This window comes from Chrysochloris asiatica, unplaced genomic scaffold, assembly GCF_000296735.1.
Source record: "Chrysochloris asiatica unplaced genomic scaffold, ChrAsi1.0 scaffold00100, whole genome shotgun sequence".
NCBI lineage: Eukaryota > Metazoa > Chordata > Mammalia > Afrosoricida > Chrysochloridae > Chrysochloris > Chrysochloris asiatica.
Genome location: NW_006408618.1, coordinates 880,821 through 891,094, shown reverse-complemented (window position 1 = coordinate 891,094; position 10,274 = coordinate 880,821). Strand labels below are relative to the sequence as shown.

Here is a 10,274-nt window from a genome sequence, read left to right as displayed (position 1 = left end):
GTTGGTACTGACTCGAAGGTACCAAATAACAACAGTATCAGCATTTCACTGATTAATACAAAGGGCTTAAAAGAGTCCAAGGAAAAATGAAATTGAAAGATAATATAAAATTTCCACTAACTTTTTGAAGAACCTTATATATATATATCATATGTGATAAAGCAAGTATAGTAAAATGTCAGTGGTACTAGTAGTAGGGAGTATACACACATTAACTGTAAAATCATTTCACCTTTTGTATGCTTTAACCTTTCATAATGAAAAGTTGGGAGAAAATATATACCTCAGCTGCTACTTCCTTCAGGAAATTTTCTTTCTCATTATTAGTTCTGAACAGATTCTCCCTTATCTAGTCTCTAATTTGATGTGGCAGTATAGAATAAGCGTTGGAGTGCTAACCGCAAGGATGGTGGTTCAAACCCACCAGCTGCACCTTGGAAAGTCTATACAGGGCCACTAAGAGTTGGAACCAAATTGATGGCACTTAATAATAACATCTTTACCATTGACTTGGCTTTAAATAATATCTATTGTAATGTCTATTAAAATAGTATCTATTGCAATGTCAGACTTCTGGTGTGGTGCTGTAGGAGCAGTACTGAACTGTGAACCATAAGGAGGACAGTTCAAACCCAGCATCAAGTTAATTACCATCAAGTCAGCTCCGACTAACGGTGCTCCCATGTACATCACAATACAACATTGCCCAGTCCTGAGCCATCTTGCATTGTTGTTGGTATGCTTTCAAGTTCACTGTTGTGTATTTTGGGTGCCTCTTCCAGTTTATGGGGTTCATCTTCTAGCACTATGCTGTCTTAGTCTAAAAGCCCCACTCTAACTGTTCATGATGTGTGACCCTGAAGGTGTTTGAAATATTGAAAAATAGCATGTTGACACATAAAGTACCATAATATGCCAAACTAAACTATTTTTATTTTTTAAAATTATGCTTTACCTATTATGTGTACACTTTGATTTTCCTCTTTAATTTTAAAATCATTTTAAGCTTTCTGCCTCCACTGCCACCATGACACCTGTGAAAAAGTTTGTGTGGAGGGGGGAAGGGGGAGGGAAAGAGGCAGGTTTTGAAGTTCACCCTTGACTGCACCCACCCTGTAGAAGATGGAATCATGGATGCTGCCAATTTTGAGCAGTTTCTTCAAGAAAGAATCAAAGCTAATTGGCTGTAAACATTGAACGAAGCAAGAGCAAGATTACTATAACCTCCAAGGTACCTTCTTCCAAAAGGTGTTTGAAGTATCTCACCAAAAAATACTTGAAGAAGAATGAGCATTGTTGCTAACAGTATAGAAAGTTATGAATTATGTTACTTCCAGATTAACCAGGATGAAGATGAGAATTAAAACTCATTTATCTGGAATATTTTGTTTAAGTCTTTGAATAAAACTTGGGAAACAAACAAACAAACAAAAAAGTCATTTCAAGTAAAGTGACATAGCAGGGAAATCTTATATCTTGGTGACTCAAACTACGTGCAATGATTTATTCATTAGGGTTAATGTGCTAGATTGCAAAGTTGGTTTGAACCACAAGGTTGGTTGTCCAGGCTCACGAGCTGCTCCTCGGAAACCCTATACAGGGTCACTATGGGTTGGAACTGACTCGACGGCACTTAACAACAAACAACAGTTATTGTGTACCTACTTAACAACTATAGCTATGGATTCATGGTGTGATGCTGTAAGACATGCATTAGACCTCAAGGTCGGTGGTTTAAACCTACCAGCGATTCTTCAGAAACACTATATACAGGGTTGCTATGAGTCAAACTCTAATGCTCGTCTGTCACTTAGTCATACTGTGGTGACTTTAGTGTTGCTGTGATCCTTGAAGCTATGCCATAGTATTTTAAAAACCAGCAAGGTCACCCATGGTTGACAGGTTTCGGCTGAGCTTCCAGATGAAGACAGGCTAGTAAGAAAAAGAGATGGACTATTTCTGAATATTGAGTCACTGAAAAATCTTATGAACAGCTGTGGAATATTAGCACCAGAATATTGAAACATGATGAAGAGCACCAGAATATTGTCAGATATAGTGACAGAAGATGAGTCCCTCAGGTTGGAAGGCACTCAAAATACAAATGAGAAAGAGCTGCCACCTCAAAGTAGAGTTGACCATGATGACGCGAATGGAGTACAGTATTCAGGATCTTCATTTGCTGATGAGGCACAACTCAAAATGAGGAGAAACAGCTGAAAACATCCATTAATAATTGGAACATGCAATGTACAGAGTATGAATCTAGGAAAATTGGAAATTGTCAAAAATGAAATGGAACATACAAACATAAATATACTAGGCATTCATGGGCTGAAATGGACTGATATTGGCCATTTTGAATCTGACAATCACATGGTTTACTATGCCAGGATGACAAGTTGAAGAGGAATGGTGTCACATTCATCATTAAAAAGAACATATCCAGATCTGTCTTGAAGTATAATACTGTCTATACTTGATAGAATTAAATCCATATGCCTACAAGGAAGATCACTTAATATCACTAGTATTCAAATTTATGCATCAACCATTAAAGTCAGATGATGAAACTGAGGAATTCTACCAACTTTTTCAGTCTGAAATAGACCAAACATGCAATCAATTGATAATTACTAGTGAATGGAATGCAAAGGTTGGAAATAAAGAGCAAGGATCAATAGTTGGAAAATATGGACTTTGTGATAGAAATGATGCTGGAGATCACATGATAGAATTTTACATGACCAATAACTTCATTCCAAATGGCATGACTGAATTTTATAATACCGATGACTTCTTCATTGCAAATAACATGTTTAAACAACAATAAAGATGACTATACACATGGACCTCACCAGATGGAATACACAGAAATCAAAAAGACTACATCTGTGGAAACAGATGGTGGGTAAGCTCCATATGAAGCCAAAACAAGGCCAGGAGCAGACTGTGGAACAGACCATCAACTGCTTAAATGCAAGTTCAGTCTGAAGCTGAAGAAAATTAAAACATTGCATTAGGCAAATCTACTGCACAAAGTCTCTTTAAAGTAGTCAAGAGCAAAGATGTCAGTTTGGTGATTAAGGTGCACCTGACTCAAGCCATGGTATTTTCAATAACCTGATATGTATGTGAAAGTTGGACAGTAAATAGGGGAGACCATAGATGAATTGATATATTTGAGTAATGATGCTCGAAGAGATTATTACAAGTACCATAGACTGCCAAAAGAACAAACCAATCTGTGTTGGGAGAAGCACAGCCAGAATGTTCCTTGGAACCCAAGATGGCTAGAATTTGTCTCTCATGCTTCAGACATACTGTCAGGGAGGACCAGTCACTGGAGAAGGATAGCATGTTTGGTAAACTGGAGGATCAGGAAAAAAGAGGAAGACCTCCTAATGAGATGGGCTGGCACAGTGGCAATGATTGTGAAGTTGGCAGACCACCAAGCAGTACTTTGTTGTGCATATGGTCTCTATCTGTGAGTAACAACTTGATAACAAGAAGAACACATGAGTCAGATTCAACTCAACAACATTTAAAAACAACTATAAGTGGAGCTGTAGGTTAAGCACTGCTAGCCACAAGGCTGGTGGTTCAGACTACCAGCTGCTCCTCAGAAACCCAATAAAGCGTTGCTATGAATCTAAACCAGCTAGACGGCACTTAACAACACAGTTATAAATTGCATCATGGGATAATAAAGATGTAACATTTAGTCCTCATTTCATGAAGACCTAACAGTATCATATGGGAATATCACTTTGTTACAACGTTGTTGCTGTTAAGTGCCATCACGTCAGCTGCGACGCCGAGACACTGTATAGGGTTTCCAAGGAGAGTCTCGTAGGTTTGAACCAAAGACCATGCAGTCTAGCACATTATCCTTCAGCACTACACCAGGACACTGGTTACCCGACTATTAAAGTATTTCTTCTTGAAATATATGAGAGTTAAATGGTACCTTTCTGAGCCATGTTGTCATAGCTTATTCAGAAAATGTTTGATAATATTCATAATGAATGCTTACTGTCCATTACTTCAATGACATAGAAGAAACCTGAAACAGGAATGTCTGTCATTCATTCATAAAAACAAAAACAAAAGAAAAATAAAGCTATCTATTTGTAGTCTACATACCATTCACAGAATGTAGAGTGTACCTGCCCTTTGTTGCTAAATACTGTTCTTACTGGACTCTTTAGCATTCTTTCTCTGATACAAGTACAGTAACCACCCTTATCCATGGTTTTGTTTTCTACAGTTTCAGTTATCCACAATTGTAGCCTAAAACTATGCCATAATGACTACCTTATTCATCTCACTTCATCTCATATAAATTTTATTACACTATGTTGTTTTAATTGGTTTATTTTATTATTAGTTATTGTTATTAATCACTTACTATGCCCAATTTATAAATTAAACTTTATCATAGCTATGTATGTGTAGGAAAAAAACAACCAATAGTATATATGGGGTTCAATGCTGTTCACGTTTTTAGGCATCCAACTGGGAGTCTTGGAACATATCCCTTTCAGATAAGTGGAGGCTACTATAATATTAAACAGTAAGTAAAGGAAACATTAAGCACAATACTGACTCTAAGTATAACACTAAGGCATTTGTTCAAAAATGTCAGCCAAAGAAGATAAATCACCAAGGTGTAACTTGTCAGTCCCTCCTAAACCAAACATCAAAAATCAAGAAATGGTGTCCAAGTCTGTGACGCTGCCAAGGAAAGGAAAAAAAGAAAGTGTTTTTGGTCTCAAATCTTCCCCCAATCACTTTGGACACACTGATTTCAAAATGGAGCATATTTACTAGACAATGGACCCACAGTTAAGCAGGAAGGGTCTCAAAATCTTGTAGTTAAAACTTAAACTTATGCTCCATTAATTTATATTTCCTTCCTGAGCTCATGGGCTCAAGCCCAGGAAGAAGGGGGAAAAAAACTATTCTATACTTAATCAAATTTGTTTAAGGTTCAAGCACAGTACTTTTAAGAAATATTCTCTAATACTGGAAGAATAATCTTTCTTCATTTTCCAGAGAACATAGTTTATAAAAACTGTATCATTTAAATCTTTCTAGACCTTGAAATTAATAGCACTAGTTTTCCTTGTAACATAGGATTCTGGCACATGTTTTGCTTCTTCACAGATTTCAAGTTCAATGTCTTAGATGCTAATTGCCTCTTATGTATGTGGTCTCTAAAACTGTTGTACTGACCTGGTTTTGATGGCATCATCCAGACTTAAGGTATAGTTGGCTCCAGTTAAGAATGAACCATCTTTAATATTCATTTTATAAATATAAAATTATAGGCCTAGCAAAATTAACAAGTATTCAATAAACCTTTGAAAGATAAACATGAAGACTTTAAAAAGCACTTTAATGCTTTTAATCCCAACTCAATCTAACCATACTTTTATTCCCTTTTTAATTTTTCCTGAATTGATTCCTTGGAATAGGATTTCTTTCTGGTTATTTTCATGATTTAAAGCTGTCTTCTGAGACAAGTCTTATGTTTTCAATTAGACATCTATCTCAACATACACCAAGGTGAAATAATTATTTTCCCTACCATTCCTATAAACTGTACCTTCTTCTAACTTTCTTGTTTGGTTGTTGATTCTGCCCATTTTCTTAAAGAACAGCCTTAGAGTCATCCCTGACTTTTTCAATTCCCTCATTCACTGCTCACTAAAAGTTTGTAGATTCCACATCTCTTTTCCTTCCCCTTCTGTCTTCACGGTTAGTGCTGTAGTTCTGATATCCATCATCTTTCACACAAATAACAGCCACTTCTTAACTGTCTCCCATTTCTCTTCCTGTCACTCAATCCGTTACATCTCTACCAGAGTGATATGGTTAAAACAAAAGTCTGATTACATCATTTCCCTGCTCAAATCCTTTCAAAATCTCTACCTCTAACTGTGGCTCAGAATATTTTTTTGTTGTAGCACAAGTGATAAATAGAACTACTGGAAGTCACTAAAAGGTGATCACTGGTTAAAAACCATCACATTCTGAAAACAGAGTATTTTCCTCTATCTTCTCCAGTAGGTTTGAGAAGAACAATTTTTATATTCCTGAAGTGATCAGTCTTGTATATTCAGAAATGGCTTGCTGTATTATACAATCTTTCTTTGGTAATTGGGTTGACATTATATCATATTTTCCATCTTATTATTAATTGACATAGAGCGATAGTTACCCTTTTTCTATACCACATCACACATTCTGTCAACTCAGCATAATAGTATGTATTGACAAAGTGGCTACAACAATGGGCTCAAACAGAGATGATTACAAGGTTGGCATATGGCTTGGCAGTGAGTCCTTCTGTTATACTCTGAGTTGGAACCAACTCAAGGGCAACTGACAACAACAGTATCTGCAGATGTAACAAAAATGAGTTTTGGGTGCTAGTGGCAGCTTGAAGGTACCCCTCTAAAAGGCTTGGGCTTCCTCAATGGGTGGCAGCACCCCAGTTGTGAAGCACTTACCAGAAGGATGGTGTTTCAGATCTTGGTCAATTGCCCTGCCCTGCTCCCCTTCACATTTCTAGATATATTTCACATCATTCCTCTCAAGCTATCCTGTTTATTCCTTCAACAAATATTTATCTATTCAAGAAATATCAAGAATCTATTCTTCACCAGCTCTGTAATTAATTTCTCCTTGCTCCCCCCTTCTCAGTCTACAAAGGAAAAGTTAAAGACTTAAGAACTGCCAACTACAAGGCTGTTGTGTGTGTGTGTGTTTAGCATTACTCTACTTATTTATAGCTATCAACAAAACAAATTGTTAAGATGAATATACAAATATTTGTTGTTATGTTAACAAATATTGTTAGATATTGTCATCAGCTAATTTTTTTTTCTCATGTTGAAATTAGCACATTTTCTAAGTATGTTTGCATCTCCTCATTCACCATCATGAAGAAGCTGGTACAGAGGTCTTGCAGAGTAGTTATAAAATGCACACAGCTACTCTACTCAATGACTTTAAAACAGCGAATAACAAATAAATCATTCAGAGAAAACACACTTCAAATATATTTTGCTTCCTTCCATATGTGTGTTGGAAGAAGTACAGCCAGAATGTCCTTGGAAACCAGGATGGCCAAATTTCATCTCTCATACTTCAGACATATTATCAGGTGTCACCAGTGCCAGGAGAAGTATACCATATTAGATAAAGTGGAGGGTCCGAGAAAAAGAGAGGAAGACTTCTAACGCAATGGATTAGCACAGTGGTGGCAGCAATGGGCTCAGGCTTAGCAATGATTCTGAGGTTGGTGCGGGACTAGGCAGTGTTTTGTTCTGTTGTGACAGGGTCGCAGTGAGTCAGTGCCGACTCGATGGCACCTAACAACAACAACTTATACATTACAACTGTTTGTTAACTATTCTCTGCAAAATTATACCTGTTTGTGATATGGTATGATAATTCACACATAATATTGGATCAACTATTTTGGAATGTGTACAAATACAAATTTCTTCCAGTTGGTTGACCAGTAGATATAGTCCACATTTCCTGGCATAGATGAATGAGTACTAACAGGGGTTTTTGTTGAAACCTCAATTGGCATTCTGTTAATGCCTAGAGTCATGGGTTTTCCTAGTACCTTCAGTGCAGCTTAGTTTTTGTTGTTGTTGTTGTTAAAGTTTTTATTGTGGATTGAGTGAAATTTTACAGAGCAGATTTTATATTTTACATTCAACAAATCGTACACCTTGTTTCATTACAATGATTATAATGCCCTCCATATATCATCAGTTAACAGTATTTCTCTCTACTCTCTTTAGCTTTTTTTTTTTTTTTTTTTAAACACTCAAGTATATATAATAATTTACACCACCAATGGGCAGATTCTGCCCCTGGCTGCCATCTCTCATTCCTTTTCTTCCTATGAATCTAGAGTCCTCAGCTGCTCCATCTCTCCATGTCCCCATCTCTTCCTCCATCTCTGGTGTCGTTGCTTCTCTGGATAAGGTCTCGCATTCTGCTTGATGATCCTGTTTTTGTTATAAAACTTTGACCATTACAATTGTGACAGTCACAATTAGTCATGATAACAATTACTCACTATTGAATCATAAGAATCTTATCCACATCTCTTTTCACCAGACCAAATCTAGACAAGATGAAAATTATTAAGTGGGGACTCATTCTTCCCCCACATACTCTTAAACTACACTCCCTCTTGAAATCTTGTAATCCCGTCACTTTGTGCCTTTATCACCTCCTCATTTTAGGTAGCCAATGTCTAAATTGCCATCCCTATCTTCTCTGTGTACAGAGGGGATAGCATTGATACTTGTTTTTTGAAACTTGTTTAATGAATTGAGTAAAAGTTTACAAGCAGTTCATCAGTTTTTCTCTCCAACAGATCACACATTTTAGTTCATCTCAGTCAGCTCCATGCAACAACTATCTTACATTTTCCCTGCGATTCGTATTTCCATTTCACTCTTGTTCCCAATCCCTGTGAACCTTATCCCAAGATAATGTTGTTATTTTGGTCTCGAATCGTTGACAATTCCATGGTTAGCATACCTCACTAGTGTTGTTGTCTCACCTACATACCTATCTACCATATAGTTGAAAATTGGGCACGAGGGTGAGTTCCATTCCAGACCTAAGATCTGGCAGAGGGCCATAGTTCTGGGTTCGCACCAGTCTCTTTCTGACCAGAAAGCCTGGTCTTTTTAAAATTAAACTTTTGTTCCACATTGTCTCCGACTCTAAGTGGGACCTTCTAATGTGATGCTCTTCAGGATCACATTAGTTGCTAGTGGTAGCCGGGTGCCATCTAGTTCTTTTGGTCACAAAGTCATGAAAATTGATGGTGATCTATTAGGCCATTGGACAAATGGATTTCAGGAAACTTCAGTTTTCATGACTTTTCTTTCTTCTTCACATAAAGACACCAATGTTTGCACCTTAGATGGCCGCTCATAAGCTTTTAAGATCCCAGATGCTATTCACTAAAGTAGGATATACAACATTATCTTTGTGGACTATGTTACTGCAATTGACCATGGTGTCCCCTGAGACTATAGCCCATGATGTTTTGTTTTGTTTAAAGATTTTGTTTATTGAGTGATAGTTTACAGGGCAGATGATCAGTTTTACACTCAAAAAATCATATTTTGTTTGATTACAATGATTATAATCGCTTCTATGCACCAATGGTTAACAGTATTTACCTCTAATCCCCACCACTGACCCCCTGCTTTTTTTTTTTTTAAGTTTTTATTGTGAGGTTTACGTGGGAGAACATCAGCTTTACACTGATCCTATCATATTTCCTTTCATTGCAATGGTTACAATCCTCTCCATGCATCATCAAATAACCAACGGGTACACCACACAGGCCTGCCCCCCCTGGCCGCCAAGTACACAGCCCTTCTCCCTCCCTGAGTCCAGTGTCCCCAGCAGCTCCATCTGTCCACGTCATCATCTCTGTCTGCATCCCTGGTGTTACTGCCTCTCTGGGTAGGGTCCTACTCTCCGCTCTTCTCACTTGATGGTCCCAGGGATCTCTGCTCCTGGGCTGCATAATCAATCACTCTCCTTTTTTCAAAAAACATCTGCCTCTATATTTCCTACCCTCACAGTCAGTCCTGATGGCAATTACTCACTATCATACCACAAGAGTCTTATCCCCATTTTCTTGCGCTACCCCAGTCCCAACAGATTGGAAATCATTCAGTGGTGATTCTATCTTCCCCCTGCCCCATCTGGTAATAAGGTTCCTCTTGAAAGCTTGTAAACCAGTCACTTCTTGCCTTTATAGGCCCCCCATTTTGGGTAGCCAACGTCTAAGTTGCAAATCCCTGTCAACTCTATATACCGAGAGGGTGGGAGTGATCCTCGCTGTAAAGATTTATTCCCTTTTTTGACTACTACATCCTTACGTATAGGAAAAGTTCATCAAATTGTAGCAGGTAATTCTTTTCTTTCCCCTTTTATTTCTTCTTCTAGTTGAGTTCTGATCATCCAGCCATCGAGGCCAGGTCAAGCAGGTACTACCTGTAAGTATGGCCGTTCTTGTGCCTCTCCCCTCACTTCATATCAGCTGGATGCTTCACTCTCTGCTCTAGTCCTCTGTGGCCATGTCACTGCCTCTGGGCCCAGAAGTCCTCGGGTCTTGCTATGCTGCTGGCCATCCAGGTCTCCACCTGGGTTCACGGGGGTCTACTGAATGTGGTTGGGCTTAGCTCACAACTTCACTGTTGTCCCCCCCCCCC

General features: G+C 38.1%; 1 protein-coding gene and 1 pseudogene across 4 annotated transcripts in view; one reads left to right on the top strand and one right to left on the bottom strand.

The window, feature by feature from the left end:
- Positions 1–10,274, bottom strand: part of DNM3 (dynamin 3) — a 1,007,215-nt gene that overhangs the window by 349,659 nt on the left and 647,282 nt on the right. The gene's annotated exons all lie outside the window — the stretch shown is intronic.
- On the top strand, positions 1,028–1,364 carry LOC102812301 (annotated as a pseudogene).